Here is a 26,406-nt window from a genome sequence, read left to right as displayed (position 1 = left end):
TCACTTTCCTCGAAGACTTTGCAAAGTTAAGGAAAAACCAGGTATACAGAGCCCTAATCCCTTAACCTTGTGTTTCAGAACTCTAGGAGATGAGGACAAAGGCAGCACCATATATCCATGCCCTCACCTTTTTCCTCAAAAAGGGACTTTCTGTCCGTTAGTCATCACTGACCCGTTGGGAAAAGACACTGACAATGGACTTGCTCACCCACAGGATGACAAACCCCACGGAGAGCTGTTGGCACCCAAGATGTTTCAATGTTTCTTGAGATCTATAAATTGTAGTGGAAATAGGACACCTTGCTGTCTCTGGAGAAATGTTGGCCTAAAGGAAGGTATAATGAACATCATTTTTTCCTATTAATCTAGAAAGGGGAAGTGGGACATTAACCCAGAAGACAACCTGAGTTCCTGATTAGGCTCAGAGGGCTCTTGCTCTGTCATTCCCGGGGCTTCCTACCTAAAGCCATAGGATACTAAGGTCATGGGAGAGGAACAGCTGCTTCAGTGAAGCCAGCATCTGTGATGTCACAATGATTTAAGGTCATAGCAACGAATCCTCATAAACCCATGCCTGATCACTACACTTGGTTGGAGTATTCATGGGTGTGCCAGTAGGACCCCTAGCCATCCCAAACCGCTGGAGCCACCTGGGTCTCTCACCAAGGAAATTTGTGAAGCGAGTCGGTATCACCTTCTCCATGGCCCGATTCGTAGTGTTTGGTCCTGATTGTCAGCACCAGCCCTCTGGATTCCGGAGAAAGGCAAGAATCCACCATTCCATCTTAGGCAGGAAAGGTCAAGTAACAATCACGCCTCAAGCAAACCTCATGGGAGGGAATCTGAGCCCTGCACAAGGGTTAGGCCCTCCCACCCAATCACCAATCTTCTGAACAGGAGAAGAGCCACCCAAAGAAAGCTCCAAGGGAACACCTCCAATCATGACATAGACATGTCTGGAGTCTTCAACAGTGCAGACACAAGTGTTAGGCTTTTTAATTAAAGGAGCAAAACTGATACAAAGCAAAGTTCAAACAAAACTTAATTTCATTCCAAACATCAACATTCATTCTGACTGGTCAGGGCCTTCTCTTCCAAATTCGACCCCCTCCAGCATCACAGACTAACATGTATAGATGTAGTTTAGCTGGGCTATACACAGGTGGCCCATAGAGTGCAATACACAGAGAAAACTGCACAGTGGTGCTACGTCTGCCAGACATAGAAAAAAACTGCTAGTAACACACGGATGGACAATTGAATCTCAATTTACCTAGTAGATATAAGCTCCCGACTGAGTGGATATCTTCATCTGGCCTGACCTGCCCTTATATCTAGGCTTTGAGAGTAAATACCTTTGGGAGGGGCAGTATCAATCTAAATTTACTGCATGAGGTCAATCTATGTATACAGCATAAACACAAAATGATTCCCTCTGGCCACCCAGGCTCTTACATTCCTCCCTATTCTTTGGAGATTAGTCCAATCCTTGACTTTTCATCCAGTTCTACATGCTCTGGTTATAAAGGGTTTATTGAGCATGTAATTCTAACATTTATATCGTTCTCATTTTCTTTTGTACATGATACTAGTGTACAGTCGGCTGTATATTTACACTAGTGTAAATGACACTAGTGCACAGTCGGCTGATGAGTTACCCATTTACCGCTCCATAGAACCCTTTCCATTTTTTTTCTAATTTCCTTTATCTAATTAACTACCTCTACATAAACAGGTAAAAATAGGAGCAACAACAAACTCATAGTCTTTTTAGTCTTAGATTTAGTCCAGGGTGAGCGGGATCTTTGGCTGTGGCTTCCACCTTTGGGGGTCATCTTCATCCTTGGCTCGTTTGATGTTACATGCGTAAATCCAGGCCCTGATGTGTTCTACTTTTACTGCTGTGGTGTGTTCAAGGTAACAGTAAAAGATCCCATCCAGCAAGGCTCCAAGCTCCCCAATTGATAATGTCATATACAAACCAGGTGATTGGGTTGGAATGGATGTGGTTCCACCTCAGTCTCCATACCAGTGTGGGCAGTCTGGATCCCTGCATTTTTTTAAAATACAGACTGTAATGCCTGTAGTGACTGGAGAACAGACTGATCAGTCATTTCTGCTAGGGCAACCTTTTGTAGCCAAAGACAGAGCGGGAGCAGGGGTTCTCCCAAACATTTCAAATGGGGTCACCCTGTTTAAATAGTGTGTACATCTTGCCCTGACAGGGTGAAAGGAAGGAGATCCACCCATCCACTGCCCGTCTCCAGGGTTAGTTTTGTCAAAGTCTCTTTAAGAGTCCGGTTCATTCTCTCTACATGCCCAGAACTCTGGGTCTGATAGGCACAATGTAGTTTCCAATTTGTGCCCATGTCCTTGGCCAATTCCTGTGAGACTGAACTCAAAATGCAAGGCCATTGAATGACCCAATCATGAGAGGCAGCCCAGACCTAGGAATTATTTTTCTTGTAGTTTTCTGGCTACCACTCCTGCTGTCGGAAAAAGCCTCAACCTGGCCTGAAATGGTATCTACAAAAACTAATATATACTTGTCCCCATATTTCCCAGGTTTTATTTTTGTAATATCTATTTCCAATAAATTCCTGGTACCCTACCTCTTTCTCTTTTTCCTCTTCCAATTCTAGTTCCTCCCACATTAACTGCCTTGCACTGAGCACATCTATCAACTATATCCTGGACCTTACACCATAATTTAGAAGCCTGGAACTGCTTGCCTTTAAATTCCTTGAGTTTGAGTGACCCCAGGTGAGTACCCTAATGTATCTGGTCTACTAACTTCTTTCCTAGTCTTTGAGGAAGAATTAAAGAATTAAATTTCCTCTTTTAGTCTTAGCCCATTCCCCTTTATAATATAATTAGGCCATTTTTGTAAATACTTTAAATCTTCCTCTTAATTCTCCAGTTTATCTCGATCTGATAATTGGTTTCCTTTTGAAATCAGACCAGTCCCCTTTTGGTCTCACAAGAAATGCATAACAGCCACCTCTTTTGGGTCCCAATATTTCTCTTCTGTCTTAATTCCTTTTCCTTCTGCTGTTAATAGGCTCCTTCCTTTGTAAGTAGCTCCATGTATATGGAGAGTAGCAAAGACATACCTGTGATCCGTATTAATGTTGGTGGTTTTACCTTTAGCCATCTGCAGTGCCTTAGTGATTTGAATCAGTTCTGCTTGTTGTGCTGAAGCTCCATGTGGCATGGTGCTGCCCAGATTTCCTGCTCAGGATAAACTACCACAGCCATCATATACCTCACATACCTCTTTCCATGAAAAGAGTCATCTCTACATCTGAGAAGGGAATGTCTCTGAGATCCAGTCTTATTCCTGTGACTTGGTTTAGGACCTCCCCACAGTTGTGTGGATGGTCAGCCATCTCCTCTGGGAGCAGTGTGGCTGGATTTAGCACCACTGGTGGCTGTGAGATCACTCTTGGTTTGTTGAGGAAGAGGGCCTGATACCCTTTCACTCGGGTATTCACCATCATCAGTCGGTTGGAGTCTACGACGGTCCGCGATAGCGTGTGTGGCGATCAAGAAGAGATATTGACCTAATGGTCTAGCATTATATCTCATTTGGTTACGACTTACATGTCCAACGAATTTAATTCCATTTGTCATTCAAGCAACCCTTCACAGTTTCAGGATACCAAAGACTTTGGAAGCCACATTAACAATTACCCATTAAAACCTTGAGACAGACAAATAACTATCTCCACTTCAGATGCCATGCTCTCTCGCCAACAAGGGGGAGGGGCTAGGCAGTCCACATCAGGCCAAAGAAGCTAATGAATTCCCCAAAACAAAGGGGGTTTCAGCAGCTGCTTGGGAATATTTTTTAGTCTTTGGCTCAAGGTCGGTTCATCCCACAGTGCCAGTTCTGCTTACGAAAAGTGGTCCATTTGGCACTCATATACCACGCTTCAGCTCCAATGAGCATCAGCATTGGGCAGCTTAACTCACCCTTAGACTAACCCCAGTTGGATACAGTCATAGCCCTTAACACATGAAATGAGTGAGTGAGAAGCCTCACATCTATTATGAAGAACAGAGAGATGAAAGTCAGAATCCCTTTATTCTCTGCTTGCCCCATTTCTTCAATCATAACAAACAATACAATAGACAACAAAAGGACCAGGCAAAGACATCCGTAAGCCCAATGATTCTTACCAATAACCTGCCACTAGCGGGGGCTTTTTTTATCCCCTGATTGCCTAGGAGGACTCAAACCCCCAAACCGCCCAGGGGGACTTGAACCCCCTAAATGTCTAGGGGGACTTTAAACCCCTTGACTGTCCAGTGGGACTCGAACACCCTGGAGTTCGCCTAGGGGTATTTGAACCCCCTCTAACCACCAAGGGGAACTCGAGCCCACTGACTATCTAGGGGGACTCGAAGCCCCTGACCATCAAGGGTGACTTGAACCTCCATACGATCTACCAGCAGAGGATGGGACATCTCCGCATCCACACCAACTCTGGGGAGCATGGCTGCTGCCAGCTTCTACCACTGGGCCATACTCTGCAGAACCATGCAGGATCCCATGATCTTACCTCCAGAGGCTTCTCCAAAAATTCTAATGCTGGCTCAGTTCTCATCATTTGAATTCGGGTGGCCCTCCAAAGTTAGGGTCCTTATTCAAAGGAGCGAGACTGATACAAAGTGAAGGTCAAGCAAACGTTAATTTTGCACAAAGCTCGATAATCATACTGACCGGTCAGGGCCTTCTCTTGCAAAGAGGCGGCCCCTCCCAGCCTCACAGACTAACATTTATAGCGGTAGTTTAGCCAGGCTATACAGAGGTGGCCAATGAGATAACTATACAGAAAAAACTGCACAGTCGTGCTAAGTCGGCTACACCACAAAAACAAAAATGCTAGGTAACACATGGGTGGACAATTGGATCTCAATTCACCCTAGTACATATATGCGTGCCCCACTAATGGGATGTCTTCACCTGGCCTGATTCACCCTTGTATCTAGGCTTTGAGTGTAAGCTTCTCTGGGAGGAGTAGGGTCAATTTAGTTTACTGCATGGGTTTAATATAAGTTTACTGCAGAAACACAAAATGACTCCATCTGGCCTAGTGGCCCTTATAACGAGTACCTGTAGCATGTCTAGAAATCGATCCAAAATGACTTCCAAATCTTCAAAACTGATGATGTACCAAAGGAAGATTCTACATCCTAGAACATTAGGTCCAGAATGGACTCATGTACTTGGAGTCCACTGGAGCAAGCATGGACCGTGTTGGAAAAGACCTATAGCCCAAGGGAAGCCATCTGAAAGACTTCCGTGCCCGTTTAGGAAGACAACTTGTATCTTCAAAAGGATGCATTGAAGAGGATTCAAATGTCAAAGGACCTGCAGCATTCCCAAAGTGTCCTGCAGATACCCTCTGGAGAAGTACATGTAGATGTGACAGCACAAGCCTGCCTTCACCCTCTCATGAACATGCCCCAAATGGTTTCATGGGATAAGCAAACAGTGCCTCTAGTGGAAGATGGGCGTGTTCTAATTGAGCCAGCAGAAGATGAATAGTGGGTCAACAAAGGGCCATTACAGAGCCACAGACAGCATATGCTACAGGTTGGTGAGGATATTCAGGAAGACAAGGAAGTGGAGAATAAACATTGGAGCTCTGAGCGAAAGTCTGGCATTTGAGGATGGTGGGAGGTTCTCTGAATCTGGCTGCCTTCCATAGAGATCTAGGTCCAAATTAAAGAAAACATCCCCTGGCCACAGTCAATCCTTGTACCTGGTTATTTTTCTGTCTTTTTGTCAAACAATGCACATGCACATATTTGACAGAGAGACAGAGAGATCACAATCAGGGTGTAGAGCTGGAGAGGGAAAAGCTGATTTACCCCTGAGCAGGGAACCTGAGACCAGAGTCGATGCCAAGACCATGGGATCATGAGTTGAGCTGAAGGCCGCCTCTGAACTGATAGACACATTCCATGACACAATCTTTGAATTCTGAATTTGTTCTAGTTCTAGACGTGAACCACTGCTCTGTCATTGTTCACAAATGCAGGGGAAATGGATTTTGGCTTGGGTTGGTGTTGCTTGTGCTATCTGGCCTGCTTCGAGAGCTGGTGTAGTTTTTCCTCTTGAGGTAAGTGCCTTGGCTATGTACAAACTACACTACCACGCATATTTAGCAAAGAGAATTCCTCCATTGATAGCTTTTGCAGGGGGAATGAAACTATGTCTTGTGGTTCTCTGCTTCTGTGGATGGTGATGTGAGTCCTTTTTGCCTCTGAATCTATATCTCTGTTTCTGTTCCCAGATGAGGGACAGTTTTAGCTCTGAATTCTCAAATCCATGTTCAGCCCTCTTTTTTTTCTTTCACTCCTACTTCTCCTACAATAAGCACCTCTTTCTATTCCTTGGAGTCGATGACTTTCCTAAGCTCATTTTTATGTTTCATCATTCATCCTTCTTTCTTTGGATGTACTTCCTTATTTACCAATCCTTTTCTTCCAGGTCAAAAATTTGGTCCTTTGCTTCTGCCAGCTTCTTGGCATTTCCTTCAGTCTGCTACCAATCCTTTCTTCAGGAACTCTTTATATATTTTATATTATTTTATTTTATTTTATTTTATTTTATTTTATTATTTTATTTTATTTTATTTTATTATTTCTATCAGTTTAATCTATGTGGTTTGAGACTCCCTGGTATCTTTCTGCTTTCAATCCTCCATTGGACATGTTATATGTGAGGTTTCACTCCAATTACCTGGCCATGATCTTTTCTTGTCTTCTTCCTTGGCAACAATTGATTCTTCCATCTTTCTCATGGATATAGGTCTCTGACTTTTTAAAGTATTTGAATAATTATTTCTGTTTTCTATCCTTATGGTAATTTCTTTAGAAATCAGAGATCAGGGAGTGGCCCTTGAGGGAGTCTCGGGTATGTGTTTGGCATGCATGCCCTCTGCTGTTGTATCATAGCTGTCCCCTGTCCTTGAGACCAGTCATCTGCAGAGGCTCTCTTTGCCATGCTTTTGGTGTGTTTGGGGTTTGGGCTGAATAGGAGGAGGTTTAGCTTTGTGGGATCTGGTGTGCCTGTAAAAGGAAAAATTCAACCTACACAACAAAATGAAGGCCTGTAGCATTCTGTGATCAGGGGACAGCCTGTGGACAGGGCTTTCTTCTAGTCCCCTATGAGAGAATCTGTTCTCTTAAAATGAAGCAAGTTGGACTGAGGAACACAGTACCCTAGGTGTTCCATGGTTAGAATTTAGTGTTTGCAGGAGAGGCATTTAAAGCCCTCACCATCCTGTCTTTGGCCAGTAGATCGGACTTGATGCTGCCTGTACGAGAGCCCAAAATTTCTTTTGCCCCCATCAAATCATCTCCAAGAACACTGACTCTCACTAATGCACAGCCAGAACCCACCATATTCCCACTGTGTCACCTGGTATTGTCTCTAATCGTGGTTTCCATGCTGTCTTCACCTGGCTATTTGTTGGTGTTCTCTGCCAGAGAAATACAGTGTTCTTTTGAGTTGATATGCCAAGGCTGCTGTCTAAAATCTCCAGGCCTCAAGGCCCTTTTTTGGCATGAACTAGTATGATTCAGACCCCCTGATGGTCAGAATCAATGGAATTGGAGAACGTACTCCTTGTGGGTTCCAGTGTGAGCTCCGATCTTTTGTTGTTTGTCCATTGCATTGTCTCACTGCCTTCTGAATTACCAACTTCCCACTTTAATCCTAAACCATGTCTCCAATCTTCTCCCATAGTGTGCAAGTTATTCTCTCTTTTGCTATGGAGTTTGCTTTGTAGGCTCCAGTTCATTTCTGCCATGTTAAAGTTGTGGTAATCTTCCTGTTGTGTTCCTGGCTAAAGACAAGTCTGGAGTTCTCAGAAACTACTACCATCTCACTGTCCTGAAAAAGCCGCACAGTATCTTACCCAGCCATAAGCAAAAATGAATTCTTACCCTTGCCTCATGTGGCAGAATTGTGGAGAGCATTAGCCTACGTCACATCTATCAGTCCCAGAAAGACAAATAACATACAATTTCACTCTCTCATGACTGTCAAGAGACATATGAAAAAGCAAGGGAAAAAGGGACAAACAATACGACACTAACCAGGCACACAAAATGTGGTGTTTGTTGAGGTCAAGTTTGAGAGAATATGTGTTTATCAAAGAGGACAAAAGATGACATTCTTTTTAGGAAATGAGGCTGAAAGAGAGGGAATGTGAGTTTTCAAGGCATGTCATATTGTTATCCATTAAATACCGACTTCCTATCTTCATCAATTTAATTATAATTGTTATCGGAAACACACTCAGCAGACAGCACACACACACACACACACACACACACACACACACACATACACACAGATAAGACACCCAAAAGATGGGGAGGAAGTGAGGAATAGCACTAATGAAGCAAACCCAAAAGAAAAGAACTGAGAGAAAAGTATAAATTCCAAGACACATATTCACTCCAAAGATTAGGTCAGGAAACCTACAAAATCTCAGCTCTGTAATAGTGACTAAAGAGTTTGAAGCAGTAATCAATCCCCTGTCAAAACACAGATGGTGAGGTGCAAATCATTTCCTGTTCAACTCTTCTAGACATTAGGGAAGGCAATGCCATTTTCTTCTCATGGATTCCACAAATGGAGGAGGTGGATGAACTCTCATTTACTAGTATAAAGATCCAATTCAAATAATGACATTTTAGGAAATAAATTATATTCCATTTCAATAATTAAACATAATAAAAATATAATTTTTTTCCTTTTCTCTGTCTGTCTTCACCTGCATTTGAAAGGGACAGCTTGTTTTTGTTTTATTATTTTGTACTGTTGAGGAAGCCAGCCTGTCATCCATCATCTATTTTTGACAGAGTATTCACTGACGCTTTAGTTCCATATATGACCTAGTACTCCTCCTAAGATATGCCAGAACTCTTCAACACCCATTAGCCAGTTCCCTCATTCCATGCATGTCTCTTTTTTTTCTTGACTCCCAGCTTGATTCCTCAGAGTTCTGAGTTACTCCTGCTTTGTTTCCTTCTCTGACGTATCCCCCTTCAGTTTTTCCTTCTTTCTACTAAGGGCCGTGGTATTCCTCCTAGGGCACATATGAGAGAAGCCATATGATATTTCCCTTTGTCTCCTTGCCTTTTCATTTCACAAACACATTCCTGTAGCATTCATGTCAGTGCAAGAACCAAGAGTTCATCCTACCTAATGGTTGTGGAATACTCCGTGGCCAATATGGACCACACCTTCTTTATCCACTAGTCTTTGCAAGGACATTGCAGCTCAATCCTCAGTTCTGTTCAAGTGAGCCTTGCAGGCCATCAATATAGGCCATTAATTTTCTTTTGATTAAAGAGACTTGGTCAACAGGATTATACCCATTAACACATTAGGTAGAGATAAATAATGGTAACAAGAAGTGCTGTCCATTGCTCCTCCTTAAGGATTAGCTATTATGTATAATGTCACTCTCTCATCCACAGGATGACAAACCTCAGAGAGACGGGATGATATACAAGAGGCCTTGTTGTTTCTGATATCTCTAGAAATTTCAGAAGAAATAGGAAAACTTTGCCATCTCTGGAGAAAGGTTGGCCTAAGGATCATATACTGAACTTCATTTTCTTTTCTCTTTGTCTAGAAAGGGGAAGTGGGTAGTGAACACACAAGATAACTTGAGTTCTTGATCAGGTTCAGAGGGTTCTTTTTCTGCCCTTCCCTTGGCTTCCTATCTAAAACCATAGCATTCAAAGGTCATGAGAGAGTAATTGCTGTTTTAGTGAATCCCACTTCTGTGATGTCACCAAGCTTTGAGCTCATAGCAACCTCTCCTCCCCAAAGCATTCCTGATCACTACACTTGCCTGGAGCAGTCATGGGTTGTCCAAGAAAATCCCAAGCCCACCACAACCATGGGACCTGCTTTTGTCTCTCAGCAAAGCAGTTTGAGAAGCGAATCAGTATCACCTTCTGTATGCTGAATTTACAGATTTTGCTCGTTACTGTCACCACCAGCCCTCTAAACTCCAGAGAAAAGCAAGGAACCATCATTCCAACTTACCCACAATTGGACAAGAAAGAATCATGCATTAAACAATGACTAAGGAAAGGAACTCCACATCCTGCACATGGCTATGGTCCTCCCCCCAATTAGGGTGTTTCTGTCCAGTAAAAGCGCCACCCAAGGAAAGCTCCAAGGGAATACCTGGAAATATGTCTGGAGTCTTCAACAGCGAGGACAGGAGTAACCCCATTGTCTCCAGACATTTTGCCAAATGGTCTCCAAATCTTTAAAACTGTCCAAGCATTAAAGGTCGACTGTACACCCTAGACCTTGGTGGGCTCTGGTGTGCCTGTCAAAGGAGACATTCATCCAACTCAACAGAATGAAGGCCTGTAGAAGGCTCTGGTCGGTAAAAAGAATGTGGGCAGGGCTTTCTTCTAGTCCCCTCAGGAAAGTCTGTTCTTCTGGGACAAAGCAACTTGGACTAAGAATAGCAGTCCCAAAGGTGTTCCACGGTTGGAACTTCGTGTTTGCATGTTCAGCAGCTAATGTCCTCACTGTCCTATCGTTGGCCAGTCGTTTCATCTTTATGCTGCTGGTGCAAAAGCCCAAAATTTAATGTGCTCACTTTGAGTCATCTCCACGAACACTACCTGTCATGGATGCACTGTCAGAAACCACCATCTTCCCACTGTGTCTCCTGGTATTGTCTCTGATCATCCAGGCTGTCTGCACCTTGTTGCTTGTTGGTGTACTCTCTAGGAGAAACAGAGTGTTCTCTCCAGTCGATGGCTGCAAAGCCTGCGGATTGAATTCTCCAGGTCTCAAAATCCTTTGTTGGCAAGAACTCATGCCATTTGGAACCTCTGCAGGTCGCAGCCACTGGCACTGAGAAACATGCTCCTTGTGGGTTTCCAGTGTGTTCCTCCCTCCTATAATTTTGTCCTTTGCATTGGCTCACTGCTCTCTGTAGCACAAAATGCACACGTCTCCTCTAAACCATGTCTCCAGGCTTCCCCCAAAGTATCTGTGACTCTTGTTCTCTTTTGCTGTGGAGTTTGCTTTGTAGGCTTCAGGTCCATTTCCACCATGTTGTAATCATCCAGTTGTGGTCCTGGCTAAAGACAAGCCTGGAGTTCCCAGACACTACTACCATTGCACTGTCCTCCAAAACCACCACCGAATCTTATCAATACATAAGCAAAAATGAATTCTCGCAACTTGCCTCATATGGCAGAATTGTGGAGAGCATTGGCGTATGTCATATCTATCAGTCTCAGAAACACAAATAACAGGATTTCACTCTCTCATGGTAGTCAAGGTACCTGTGAAAATCAAGGGAACAGGGGACAAACACTATGACTCTAACCGGACACACAAAATTTGGTGTTTGATTGAATGCAGGATAGTGAGATCACATGTTTATAAAAGAGGACTAAATGGGACGTTCTTTGCAGGAAATGGGGCTGAAAGTGATGGAATGTGGGTTTTCATGGCATATCAAATTGAATTTCATTTCATAAAAAACCATCTTCCTATCTCTTGAAATTTCATTATAAGTGTTATGTGAAACACAAACAGAAAATACACACAGACAAAACACACACACATACACTCTCACACACACAGATATGACACACAAAAGAGGGGGAAGAAGTGAGGATTCAGACTAAAGGAAGCAAACTCCAAAAAAAAATATCATAAATGGGAAAGGCACAGAGAATCTGAGTCAGAAAACACTGAAAATGAGAACGTTAACTCCTTACCTATCAAGAATTGGTTCAAGTATTTAGGACTAAATTCTCCTGTCACTGCAAACAAATTGTTGGACTGGATGAAAATTTAGGAAAAAAAAGCAAAAAAATAAAGCAAAAAAGGTCAACAATAAAACAACAGAAACAAAACAAGCTCAACCTTATGTTGGCCATAGGAGATCTCCTTCGACGATAAAGATACACATAGTTTGAAAGTGAAAGAATTGGGAAGACATAGGTTATGCAATTGGCAAAGAGAGGAGAGCCGAAGTGATTGTGCCTATGGCAGATAGAGAGATTTCATGCCTTCGAGAGAGAAAAGATTATCGGAAGGAGTTTTGCCTTGATAGAGCATCAAATTATCAGAAACTTGGAAGAATTGCCAACATATACACCACTAACGTGGGGGTATCTAAATTTTGGAAGCATATGAACAGGAAGGAAGGGAGATGGGGACCACAATTTTATATCGTTGAAAACTACGATATCCACTTTCAGCACAGGAAAGATCATCCATATGGAAAGGTGGTAAGGAATAACAGACGTCATCCTGTTTGAGTTTGGGAAAATATGCTTAAGATTGTGTTCCTGAGGACCATAAGAGAAGGTCTTCCAAAGGGTAGACTTAACATTGTCTATCATAGATCCTGTGCTGGAGTCCAAATCCAGTTGTAATTAATAGAAGAAAATTCAAATCCTATCTTGGAAATTATGACCACGAAAATATGATAATGGAAAGAAATCACTTAGGAGTGGGAAACACAGCCAGACACTAATATGTGGAAAACACAACACACTCCCGGAGTAGCAGTGAGTCAAAGAGGGGCAATCAAAAGGAAAATCAGAAAGTACCTTGAACAAAGGAAAGTCAAAAAACATATGGGATGATTCCAAAATATTTTATGGGGAAAGAATATATGGTTAAATGCGTTTATTTCGAAAAATTAAAAACACCGAAAAAAAGCCTTCTTACCGACAGCATAAGAAACTAGAAAAAGATGACACAAACCCCAAAGTGAACAGATAAAAGACATAATATATATGATCATTGAAATAAAAGAAATACAAACAAAGCAATAGGAAAAAATCAGGAGAACTCTCACGTCAGTTTTGAAAACTTTAACAAACTGGAAATGCCATTACCTGGATTCAACAGGGAAACAAGGATATAGTTGAAAGTATGAGACTACATGACAATTTATCAAAAGGAAAAAAAAATAACCTAAAAGACCCATTACACAATTATGACAGCAAATCCAAGAACTGTGAGTTAAGGATAAAATGCAAGACACATCAACTCCCAAGATTGGGTCAGGAAACCTAGAAAATCTGAGCTCTCTACTAGTGACTAAAGGGTTTGAAGCAGTAATCAAACACCTCTCCAAAACAGAAGGTCAAATCCAAATCATTTTCCTGGTCAGCTCACCTAGACATTTAATGAAAGCAATGTCGTTTCTTCTCAGTGATACCAGAAATAGAGGAGGCGGGTAGACTCTAATTTACAAGAAAAAAGACCCAATTCAGATAAGGACGTTATCAGAAACAAATTCCATACTGTTTTAATAAGAAAGGATAATAAAAATATAATTCTTTCCTTTTCTCTGTGTTCACCTCCTTTTCAAAGGGCGAGTTTGTTTTTATTTTATTTTATTTTATTTTATTTTATTTTATTTTATTTTATTTTATTTTATTTTATTTTATTTTATTTTTTTATGTTGAGGAAGCCAGCCTCTCATCCATCATCTGTTTTGACAGAGTATTCACGGATGCTTTAGTTCCATATACGACCTAGTGCTCCTCCTAATATATGTCACAACTCCTCAACACCCATTAGCCAGTTCCCTCATTTCTTGCATGTCTCTCTTTTCTCTAACCTTCAGTTTGGTTCCTCAGAGACCTGAGTCACTCCTGGTTTGTATCCTTCTCTGACTTCTTACCTTCAGTTTTCCCTTCTTTCTACTAAGGCCCATGGTATTCCTCCTGGGGATCATATGAGAAAAGCCATATAATATTTCGATTTGTCTGCTTGCCTTTTTCATTTCACATCACCCAGTCGTGTGGCATTCATGTCGGTGAAAGGAGCAGTGGTTTATTTTCTCTGATGCCTGAGGAATACTCTGTTGCCAATACGGATCACACTTTCTTTATCCACTAGTCTTTGCAAGGGCATTGCAGCTCCATCCACACTTCTGCTCGAGTGGGCATTGATACAGTACATTCCTTTTCCTCTGATTAAGAGACTTCATTAACATGGCTATACCCATTACCGCAGTAGGTAGAGTTAACTAATGATAACAAGGAGTGCTCTCCAGGGCTTTTCCTTAAGGGTAAATATCACGTAGAATTCCACTCTCCTTGAAGAATTTGCAAAGGTGTTTAAAGTAAAAACAGGTAGACTCTGTTTCAGAACACTGGGTGATAAGGACACAGAAAGCACAATACATTTATTCCCTAACATTTTTTCTTGAAAAGGGACTTTCCATCCCTTAGTCATCACTAACCCATATGGAGAAGTCTCTGAGAAAACACTCTCTAAACCACAGGACGACAAACCTCAAAGAGAGCTGTTGATACCCAAGAGGCCCCACTGTTTCTTGAGATCTTCAGAAATTACAGTTGAAATAGGAAAACCCTGCCATCTCTGGAGAAATGTTGGCCAAACGGATGGTATACTGAATGTCATTTTCTTTTTTCTTTGTCTAGAAAGGCAAAGTGGGAAATTAACACACAAGATGACCGAGTTTTTGATCAATCTCAGAGGGCTCCTTTTCTATCCTTCCCGGAGCTTCATACCTAAAGCCATAGGACTCAAAGGTCATGAGAGAGGGACTGCTGTTTCAGTGAAACCAACTTCTTTGATGTCGCCAAGTTTGAGGTTAGCAACCACTCCTCTCCAAACCATGCCTGATCACGGCACTTGGCTGGAGTATTCATGGGTGGACCAAGAGTATTCCAAGCTCTCCCCAACAGCTGGAGCTGTCTGGGTCTCTCACCAAGGCAGTTTGTGAAGCGAGTCGGTGTCACCTTCCCCATGGCCGAATTTGTAGTCTTTGGTCATGACTGTCAGCACCAGCACTCTGGACTCCGGAGAAAGGCAGGAATCCACCATTCCATCTTACCCACGATAGGCCAAGGAAGAGTCAGGCGTCAAACAATGACTGAGGGGAGGAACTCCACACTGAACACATGGCTATGGTTCTCCTCCTGTTCAGGGCACTTCTGACCAGGAAAATGGTCACCCAAGGAAAGCTCCCAGGTTACACCCACAACCATGCCAAAAACACGTCTGGAGTCTTCAATAGAAAGGACATGAGTATCACTAGCATCTCAAGATATTGGGCCATAATGGCCTCCCGTTTTTTTGAAGTGAACAAGCACTAAAGGCAGAATCATCACCCGAAATCCTGAGGCCCAGGACAGACTCATGTACTTGGATTTCACAGGAGCATTTGTGGAGCATGTTGGAAGAGACCCATAGACCATGTGAATTCATCTGAAAGACTTTCGTCCCCATTTGAAGATAACAATGTGTATCTCCAAAGGGATGCATTGAAGAGGATGCAAATGTTGAAGAACCTTGAGCATTTCCACAGTTTGGCGCAGCTACCTTCTTGGAAAATGAATGGAGATGTGGCAGCACAAGCCTGCCTTAATGCTTTCATGATCATTCCCCAAGTGGTAACATATCATGCGATAAGCAAACAGTGCCTCTTGTGGTAGTGTGCATGTTCTAATGAAGCAAGGAAAGGATGACAATGTGTCAACAAGGGGGCATTACAGCGGGACAGACATCAGATGCTACAGGTTGGTGAGGCAATCCAGAAAGATAAAGAACAAGAGAATGAACAAGGAAGCTAAAAGTGACAGTCTGGCATTTTAGAATGTGGGATGTTCTTTGTACCTGTCAGCATTCCACTGGGACCTAAATCCAAATTAAATAAAACATCCTCTGGACCCAGTCAATTTTTTTTAAAAGTTTTTGTTTTTATTTTTATCAAAATATGGGTATGCACATATTTGGTAGAGAAACAGAGATATCACAATTGGGGGTGGAGTTGGAGAGATAGAAGCAGAATTGCCTCTGAGCAGGAACTTGAGACCAAGATCGATGCAATGACCCTGGGATCATTAGTTGAGCTGAAGGCTGCCTTTGAACTGATGGACACACCACAGGACCCAATTTTTGTCTTGTGAATACCTCCTAATTCTAGACAAGAACAGCTGCACTGCCATTGCTCAGAAATGGAGGGGATACGGTATTTAGAGTTGGCGGTGTTGTTTGCTCTATCTGACCTGCTTGTAAACCTGGTATAGCTTTTAGTCTTGAAGTCAGTGACTTGGATATGAACAAACTACTCTCCCAAGCATATTTGCGTAAGGGAATTCCTCCATTGCTAGGTTTTCCAGGGGGAACAACACTATGTTTTCTGGGACTCTGCTTCTGTTGATGGTGATGGGACACCTCTGTGCCTCTGAATCAGGATCTCTGTTTCTGCTCTCAGATGAGGGACACTTTCAGCACTGATTTCTCAAAGAAATGTTCAGCCATCTTAATTTTTCTCACTCCTAGTTCTCCTAAATAGGAACCTTTGCATTCCTTGGAGTCGATGACTTCTCTAAGCTCAATGTCATGTTCCATCATTATAATTTGATCCTCTGCTTCTGCCAGGTATATCGACTTTGCATCCAGTCTCCTACCCATCTTTCATCAGGGCCTCATTTTTTAATTTTTTAATCTCTTTTATTTCTGTGGTTTGAGACTCCCCAATGACTTCTATGTTTTTCTGATGTACGGTGAGTATCCTGACTGCCGCTTTCCATCCTCCCTTGGTTCTGTTACATGTACTGATTTCACTTCGATTGTTGGCCTGGATCATTTCTTGTTCTATTTCTTCGGTAGAAATTGATTCTTCCATATTTGAATTGCAATTAGGTCTCTCTCTTCTTCTCTGTATTCGAAAAGCCGATTCTTTTTTCTAACCTGAAGGTAATCTTTTTGGAAGAAGAGATCATGGAGTGGCCAAGGGATGGCCTAAGAGGGAGTCTCGATTGTTTGTGGCATGAATGCCCTCTGCTGTTGTGTTGTGGCTCTCCCATGTCATTGAGGCCAGTCATCTGCAGAGGCTCTCCTTGCCTCCAGTTTTGATTACCTAGAGTCTGGGTTGAATACAGTGAGGTTTATCTTGGTGTGCACTTGTGTGCATGTGAAAGGAGACCTTTAACCAACTCAACAGAACGAAGGTTGCAGAATGCTTTGCTCATGAGAGAGCATGTGGGCAGGGCTTTCTTCTATTCTTCTACAAGAGAGTCTGTTCTCCTCGAACTAAGCAACTTGGGTGAGGAAGGCAGTCCTTCCTGTGTTTGACTGTTGGGACCTCGTGTTTGAAGGTTAGGCAGTAATGTGCTCACAGTCCTATCTTTGGCCAGTAGCTCCGTCTTTATGCTGCTTTTGTGAGAGCCCAAAATTTCTTATGCTCCCATTGATTGATCTCCACGAACACTGCCTTTCACACATGCACTGTCAGAACACACCATCTTCCCATTGTGTCTCTTGGCATTGCCTTTTTTCATGGTTTCCAGGCTGTCTGCACCTGGTTGCTTCTTGCTTGTTGGTGTCCTCTCAAAGAGAAACACAGTATTATCTCGAGTCGATGTCTGCAAAGCTGGCAAATCTGAAATCTCCGGCTCTCAAAACCCTCTGTTGGCAAGAACTCATGTCATTTGGAACCTCTGCTGTTCACAGCCAATAGCATTGGGAAACATGCTCCTTGTGGGTTCCCAGTGTTCTCCACTCTCCTATAACTTTGTCTTTTGCATTGTCTCACAGCCCTCTGAAGCACCAACCGCCCACTTTCCCCATAAACCATGTTTCGAATCTTGCAACTTATTCTCTCTTTTGCTATGGAGTTTGCTTTGTAGGCACCAGGTCCATTACTGCCATGTTGAAGTTGATGTGGTAATCCTCCTGTTGTGTTCCTGGCTAAAGACAAGAGTGGAGTTCCCAGACACTACTACCATCTCACTGTCCTGCAAAGCCCCACAGAATCTTACCCAGCCATAAGCAAGAATGAATTCTTGCCACTTGCCACATGTGGCAGAATTGTGGAGAACATTAGCCTATGTCACATCTATCAGTGCCAGAAAGACAAATAACATACTATTTCACTCTCTCCTGGTATTCAAGAGAAATATGAAAAAAACAAGGAAAAGGGGGACAAAGAATACGACTCTAACCAGGCACCCAAAATTTGGAGTTTGTTTGTAGACAGGTAAGTGATATCACGTGTTTATAAAAGAGGACTAAATTGGACATTCTTTGTAGGAAATGTGGCTGAAAGTGATGGAATGTGAGTTTTTAAGGCATATAAAATTAAATTGCTATCCAAAGAAGACTGACTTCTATCTCTTGAAATTTCAAATTAAGTGTTATGTGAAACACAGAGACAATACTCACACACATGGACAAGACACACAAAAGATGAGTAGGAAGTGAGGAATCGCACTAAAGGATGGAAACCCCAAATAAAATACTACAACGTAGAAGTCACAGAGAATCCACATCAGAAACCAACCGAAATGAGAAAGATAAGTCCTTACCTATGAATAGTTAGTTCAAGTATTCAGGACTAAGTTCTCGTACCACTAGAAACAGATTGTTGGGCTGGATAATTAAAAATAAAAAGGGCAAAAAATTCAAATAAGAAAAGATAAAAAAAAAAAACACAACAAGCTCAACCTTTTGTTGCCCATAGGAGATTTCCTTCTAATATAAAGATATGCATAGCTCGAAAGTGAGGGAATGGGGAAGACATAGGTTATGCAATTGTCAAGGAGAAGAGAGCCAATGTGATTGTGCCTATAGCAGATAGAGAGCTTTTATTCCTTCGAGAGACAAAAGGTTACTGGAAGGTGTATTGTCTTGGGGGATTATCAAAATGTAAGAAACTTGGAAGAACTGCCAACATATACACCACCAACATGGGTGTATTTAATGTTGAAAGCATGTGAAAAGAAAGGAAGGGAGTTGTGGAACTCCATCTAATATATTTGGGGACTAGGATGTCCACTTTTTGCATAGGATAGATCATCCAGAAGGAAAGGTAGTAAATATCAACAGACATCATCATGGGCGCTCTAGACACCTTGAATTTTGGGGAAGAATGCATAAGTTGTGTCTCTCGTGACCTTAACAAAAGTTCATCCCAAGGGCAGACTTGTCTATCACAGATCCTGTGCTGGGGTCCAAAACAAGTCCTAAATAATGGAAGAAAATTCAAATCCTATCTTGTATACTTATGACCACGAAGGTATGAAAATGGAAAGAAATCACTCTCCAAAGGTAAATACAGCCAGGCACTAATAGGTGAAAAACACAACACACTCATGAACAACTAATGAATCAAAGAAAGGAAATTGAAAGGAAAATCAGAAAGTGCCATCAACAATGAAAAGTAAAAAAAAAAAGAAATGGGATGATGCCATTATGAAGAATTATAACATATTATGAATAAAATATATAAGGTTAAACGCATGTATTTCAAGCAATTAAAAGCACAGGAAAAAAGCAACCTACCTTGACGCCATAAGGAACTAGAAAAGGACAAACAAACTCCAAAGCTAACAGACAAAATGATATAATACAAATGTTCATTGAAATAAAAGAAATACAAACAAACCATGAGGAAAAAGTGAGAGAACTCACATGTCAATTTTGAAAACTCACAAACTGAAGAAGCCATTACCTGGATAAAACATGGATACAAGCACACAGTTGGATGTTTGTGACCACATGACCCTGATAGAAGGGGGAAAAAATAATCTAAAAGACCCATCTGTAGAATTATGTCAGCAAATCCAATAACTGAGAGAAAAGGATAAATTTCAAGAAACATATCAACTCCCAAGATTAGGACAGAATTCCTACATAATCTGAACTTCCTACTAGTGACTAAGCCATTTGAAGCAGTAATCAGTCACCTGCCAACACACAGAAGGCCAGGTCCAAATTACTTTCCTGTTCAACTCACCTAGACATTTAGTGAAATCAAGGTAGTTTCATTTAATCAATTCCAGAAACGGAGGAGGCATGTATACTCTAATTTAGAAGTATAAAGACCCAATTCAGATAAGGACATTATAAGAACCAAATTCCATGCCATTTTAATAAGTAAAGATAATAAAAATATACTCCATTCCTTTTCTCTGTCTTCAACTGCTTTGAAAGGGCCAGTTTGTTTTTATGTTAATTTTTTTGTTACATTGAGGAATCCAGCCTGTCATCCATCATAGCTTTTTGACAGATTAGTCGCTGATGCCTTAGTTCCATATATGACCTAGTGTTCATCCCAAGATATAACACAGCTCTTTTTTCCCCTTTTTAAAAAATTCATTTATTTTCAGCATAATAGTATCATTATTTTCTTCTTTTTAATTTAGTTATTTTCAGAATAATAGTATCATTATTTTTCACCACACCCAGTTCTCCATGCAACCCATGCCTTCTATAATTCCCACCACCTGGTACCCCAACCTCCCACCCCCTGCCACTTCAAACCCCTCATATTGTTTTTCAGAGTCCATATTCTCTCATGATTCACCTCCCGTTCCAAATCCCCAGCTCCCTTCTAACTCCAATGTCCTCCATGCTATTTGTTATGCTCCACAAATAAGTGAACCCATATGATAATTGACTCTCTCTGCTTGACTTATATCACTCAGCATAAGCTCTTTCAGTCCCGTCCATGTTGGTGCAAAAGTTGGGAATTCATCCTTCCTGACGGTGGCATAATACTCCATAGTGTATATGGACCACATCTTCCTTATCCATTCGTCCATGGAAGGCATCTTGGTTCTTTCCACAGTTTGGCAACAATGACCATTGCGGCTATAAACATTGGGGTACAGATGGCCCTTCTTTTCACTACATCTGCATCTTTGGGGTAAATACCCAGTAGTGCAATTGCAGAGTCATAGGGAAGTTCTACTTTAATTTCTTGAGTAATCTCCATACTTTCTCCAAAGAGGCTGCACCAACTTGCATTCCCACCAACAGTATAAGATGATTCCCCTTTCTCCACATCCCCTCCAACACATGTTGTTTTCTGTCTTGCTAATTTTGACCATTCTAACTGGTGAAAGGTGATATCTCAATGTAGTTTTAATTTGAATTTATCTCATAGCTAGTTATGATGAACATTTTTTCATGTGACTGATAGCCATTTGCATGTCTTCATTGGAGAAGTGTCTGTTCATATCTTCTGCCCATTTTTTGATATGATTGTCTGTTTGTGTGTGTTGAGTTTTAGGAGTTCATTATAGATCCTGGATATCAACCTTTTGTCTGTACTGTCATTTGCACATACCATCTCCCATTCCGTGGGTTGCCTCTTTGTTTTCTTGACTGTTCCCTTTGCTGTGCAGAAGCTTCCGATTTTGATGAAGTCGCAAAAGTTCATGTTTGCTTTTGTTTCCATTGCCTTTGGAGACATATCTTGAAAGAAGTTTCTGTGCCTGATATCAAAGAGATTACTGCCTATGTTCTCTAGGATTCTGATGGACCCCTGTCTCACGTTGAGGTGTTTTATCCATTTTTTTTTAAAGGCAGAGAATTTGTGTTGTTATTTATTCTGGTGGGAAGTTACATAGTTTGCTTAAAGACTTTAAATTGTTTCAGCAATGGTACATTTTTTTCAAGATTTTATTTATTTGACAGAGATAGAGAGAGAGAGAGATCACAAGTAGGCAGAGGGGCAGGCAGAGAGAGAGGAGGAAGCGGGCTCCCCTCTGAGCAGAGAGCCGAAGTGGGGCTCAATTCCAGGACCCTGGGATTATGACCTGAGCTGAAGGCAGAGGCTTTAACCTGCTGAGCCACCCAGGCACCCCAGCAATGGTTTACATTTTTATCTGATTTATTTCAGAAATTTTAAGAGTCCTACAGATAGTCACATATATATGCACTCTAGTGATATGACTCTTTTGGGAAATGTTTTATCAGAATTATAGAATGTGGTAAAAACTATATTCTTTTTTTATTATTAATTTTTTATTTTTTTATAAACATATATTTTTATCCCCAGGGGTACAGGTCTGTGAATCACCAGGTTTACACACTTCATAGCACTCACCAAAGCACATACCCTCCCCAATGTCCATAATCCCACCCCCTTCTCCCAAACCCCCTCCCCCCAGCAGCACTCAGTTTGTTTTGTGAGATTAAGAGTCACTTATGGTTTGTCTCCCTCCCAATCCCATCTTGTTTCATTTAATCTTCTCCTACCCACTTAAGCCTCCATGTTGAGGGTCTATTTCTGGGCTCTCTATTCTGTTCCATTGATTTATGTGTCTGTTTTTGTGCCAGTACCATGCTGTCTTGATGATGACAGCTTTGTAATAGAGCTTGAAGTCCTGAATTGTGATGCCACCAACGTTGGCTTTCTTTTTCAATATCCCTTTGGCTATTCGAGGTTTTTTCTGGTTCCATATAAATTTTAGCATTATTTGTTCCATTTCTTTGAAAAAGATGGAAGGTACTTTGATAGGAATTGCATTAAATGTGTAGATCACTTTAGGTAGCATAGACATTTTCACAATATTTATTCTTCCAATCCAGGAGCATGGAACATTTTTCCATTTCTTTGTGTCTTCCTCAATTTCTTTCATGAGTACTTTATATTTTTCTGAGTATAGATTCTGTATCTCTTTGGTTAGGTTTATTCCTAGGTATCTTATGGTTTGGATGCAATTGTAAATGGGATGGACTCCTTAATTTCTCTTTCTTCTGTCTTGCTGTAGGTGTAGAGAAATGCAACTGATTTCTGTGCATTGGTTTTATATCCTGACACTTTACTGAATTCCTGTATAAGTTCTAGCAGTTTTGGAGTAGAGTCTTTGGGTTTTCCACATATAGTATCATATCATCTGCGAAGAGTGATTATTTGACTTCTTCTTTGCCGATTTGGATGCCTTTAATTTCCTTTTGTTGTCTGGTTGCTGAGGCTAGGACCTCTAGTACTATGTTGAATAGCAGTGGTGATAATGGACATCCCTACCGTGTTCTTGACCTGACCGGAAAAGCTTTCAGTTTTTCTCCATTGAGAATGATAATTGCGGTGGGTTTTTCATAGATGGCTTTGATGATATTGAGGTATGTGCCCTCTATCCCTACACTTTGAAGACTTTTGATCAGGAAGGGATGCAGTACTTTGTCAAATGCTTTTTCAGCATCTATTGAGATTATCATATGGTTCTTGTTCTTTCTTTTATTGATGTGTTGTATCACATTGACTGATTTGCGGATGTTGAACCAACCTTGTAGCCCTGGAATAAATCCCACTTGGTCGTGGTGAATAATCTTTTTAATGTACTGTTGAATCCTATTGGCTAATATTTTGTTGAGAATTTTTGCATCTGTTTTCATCAAAGATATTGGTCTATAGCTCTCTTTTTTGTGGGATCCTTGTCTGGTTTTGGGATCAAGGTGATGCTGGCCTCATAAAATGAGTTTGGAAGTTTTCCTTCCATTTCTATTTTTTGGAACAGCTTCAGGAGAATAGGAATTAGTTCTTCTTTAAATGTTTGGTAGATTTCCCCAAGGAAGCCGTCTGGCCCTGGGCTTTTGTTTGTTTGGAGATTTTTAATGACTGTTTCAATCTCCTTAGTGGTTTTGGGTCTGTGCAGGCTTTCTATTTCATCCTGGTTCAGTTGTGGTAGTTTATATGTTTCTAGGACTGCATCCATTTCTTCCAGATTGTCAAATTTATTGCCATAGAGTTGCTCATAGTATGTTCTTATAATAGTTTGTATTTCTTTGGTGTTAGTTGTGATCTCTCCTCTTTCATTCATGATTTTATTTATTTGGGTCCTTTCTCTTTTCTTTTTGATAAGTCAGGCCAGGGGTTTATCAATTTTATTTATTCTTTCAAAGAACCTGCTCCTCGTTTCGTTGATTTGTTGTATTGTTTTTTTGGTTTCTATTTCATTGATTTCTGCTCTGATCTTTATAATTTCTCTTCTACTGCTGGGCTTAGGGTTTCTTTCTTGTTCTTTCTCCAGCTCCTTTAGGTGTAGGGTTAGGTTGTGTACCTGAAACCTTTCTTGTTTCTTGAGAAAGGCCTGTACTGCTATATATTTTCCTCTCAGGACTGCCTTTGTTTTGTCCCACAGATTTTGAACCATTGTATTTTCATTATCATTTGTTTCCATGATTTTTTTCAATTCTTCTTTAATTTCCCAGTTGACCCATTCGTTCTTTAGAAGGATGCTGTTTAGTCTCCCTGTATTTGGGTTCTTTCCAAACTTCCTTTTGTGGTTGAGTTCTAGCTTTAGAGCATTGTGGTCTGAAAATATGCAGGGAATGATCCCAATCTTTTGATACCGGTTGAGTCCTGATTTAGGACCAAGGATGTGATCTACTCTGGAGAATGTTCCATGTGCACTAGAGAAGAATGTGTATTCTGTTGCTTTGGGATGAAATATTCTGAATATATCTGTGATGTCCATCTGGTCCAGTGTGTCATTTAAGGACTTTATTTCCTTGCTGAACTTTGCTTGGATGATCTGTCCATTTCAGTGAGGGGAGTGTTAATGTCCCCTATCATTATTGTATTATTGTTGATGTGTTTCTTTGATTTTGTTATTAATTGGTTTATATAGATGTCTGCTCCAACGTTGGGGGCATATATATTTAAAATTGTTAAATCTTCTTGTTGGACAGACCCTTTGAGTATGATACAGTGTCTTTCCTCATCTCTTATTATAGTCTTTGGCTTAAAATCTAATTGATCTGATATAAGGATTGCCATCCTGCTTTCTTCTGATGTCCATTAGCATTTTAAATTATTTTCCACCCCCTCACTTTAAATCTGTAGGTGTCTTCGGGCTTAAAATGAGTTTCTTGTAGGCAACATATAGATGTTTTTTTTTTATCCATTCTGATACCCTGTGTCTTTTGACAGGGGCATTTAGCCCATTCACATTCAGGGTAACTATTGAGAGATATGAATTTAGTGCCATTGTATTGCCTATAAGGTGACTGTTACTGTATATGGTCTCTGTTCCTTTCTGATCTACCACTTGTAGGCTCTCTCTTTGCTTAGAGGACCCTTTCAATATTTCCTGTAGAGCTGGTTTGGTATTTGCAAATTCTTTCAGTTTTTGTTTGTCCTGGAAGCTTTTAATCTCTCCTTCTATTTTCAATGAGAGCCTAGCTGGATATAGTATTTTTGGATGCATGTTTTTCTTGTTTAGTACTCTGAAAATATCATGCCAGCTCTTTCTGGCCTGCCAGGTCTCTGTGGATAAGTCAGCTGCCAATCTAATATTTTTACCATTGTATGTTACAGACTTCTTTTCCCAGGCTGCTTTCAGGATTTTCTCTTTGTCACTGAGACTTGTGAATTTTACTATTAGGTGACGGGGTGTGGGCCTATTCTTATTGATTTTGAGGGGCGTTCTGTGAACCTCCTGAATTTTGATGCTCGTTCCCTTTGCCATATTGGGGAAATTCTCCCCAATAATTCTCTCCAGTATACCTTCTGCTCCCCTCTCTCTTTCTTCTTCTTCTGGAATCCCAATTATTCTAATGTTGTTTCGTCTTATGGTGTCACTTATCTCTCGAGTTCTCCCCTCGTGGTCCAGTAGCTGTTTGTCCCTCTTTTGCTCAGCTTCTTTATTCTCTGTCATTTGGTCTTCTATATCACTAATTCTTTCTTCTGCCTCATTTATCCTAGCAGTGAGAGCCTCCATTTTTTATTGCAACTCATTAATAGCTTTTTTTATTTCAACGTGGTTAAATTTTACTTCTTTTATTTCTCCAGAAAGGGCTTTTATATCTCTCGAGAGGGTTTCTCTAGTATCTTCCATGCCTTTTTCGAGCCTGGCTAGAACCTTGAGAATTTCAATCTGAACTCTAGATCTGACATATTACCAATGTCTGTATTGATTAGGTCCCTAGCCTTCGGTACTGCCTCTTGTTCTTTTGTGTGTGTGTGTGTTGCATTTTTTCGTCTTGTCATTTTGTCCAGTTAAGAGTATATGAGGGGCAAGTAAAATACTAAAAGTGTGGCAACAACCCCAGGAAAATGTGCTTTAACCAAATTAGAAGAGTCCCAAATCGTGAGGGGGTAGAAAGGGGATAAAAAGAGGTTCAGAAAGGAAGAAGGAAAGAAAAAAGAAAAAAAAAAGAAAAGAAAAGAATTAAAAAAAAAAGAAAACACCTAAGAAAAATGTAAAAAAGAAAAAATATATATAAGAAAAACTAGTAAAAAATCATTAATAAAGAAAATGGTAACAGTTAAAAAAAGAAAAAAAAAACATTTTTACCCGAAGGTGAGAAAAAAAAATGAAAAAGAAAAAAATTAAATTAACTGCAACACTAAAAATAATCACAGGAAAAAAGCCGAGTTCCTTGCTTGGCTTTCTCCTCCTCTGGAATTCTCCTGCTCTCCTTGGTATTGTAACAGCACTCCTTGGTATGTGAACTTGGTCTCCACTGGATTTCTTGTTGATCTTCTGAGGGAGGGGCCTGTTGTAGTGATTCTCAAATGTCTTTGCCTCAGGCGGAATTACACCGCCCTTACCTGGGCCAGGGTGAGTAATCCTCTCCTTTTGCTTTCAGGAGCTTTTGTT

Source organism: Mustela nivalis, assembly GCF_964662115.1.
Source record: "Mustela nivalis genome assembly, chromosome: Y".
Classification (NCBI taxonomy): Eukaryota; Metazoa; Chordata; class Mammalia; order Carnivora; family Mustelidae; genus Mustela; species Mustela nivalis.
This window is presented reverse-complemented; position numbering follows the sequence as displayed.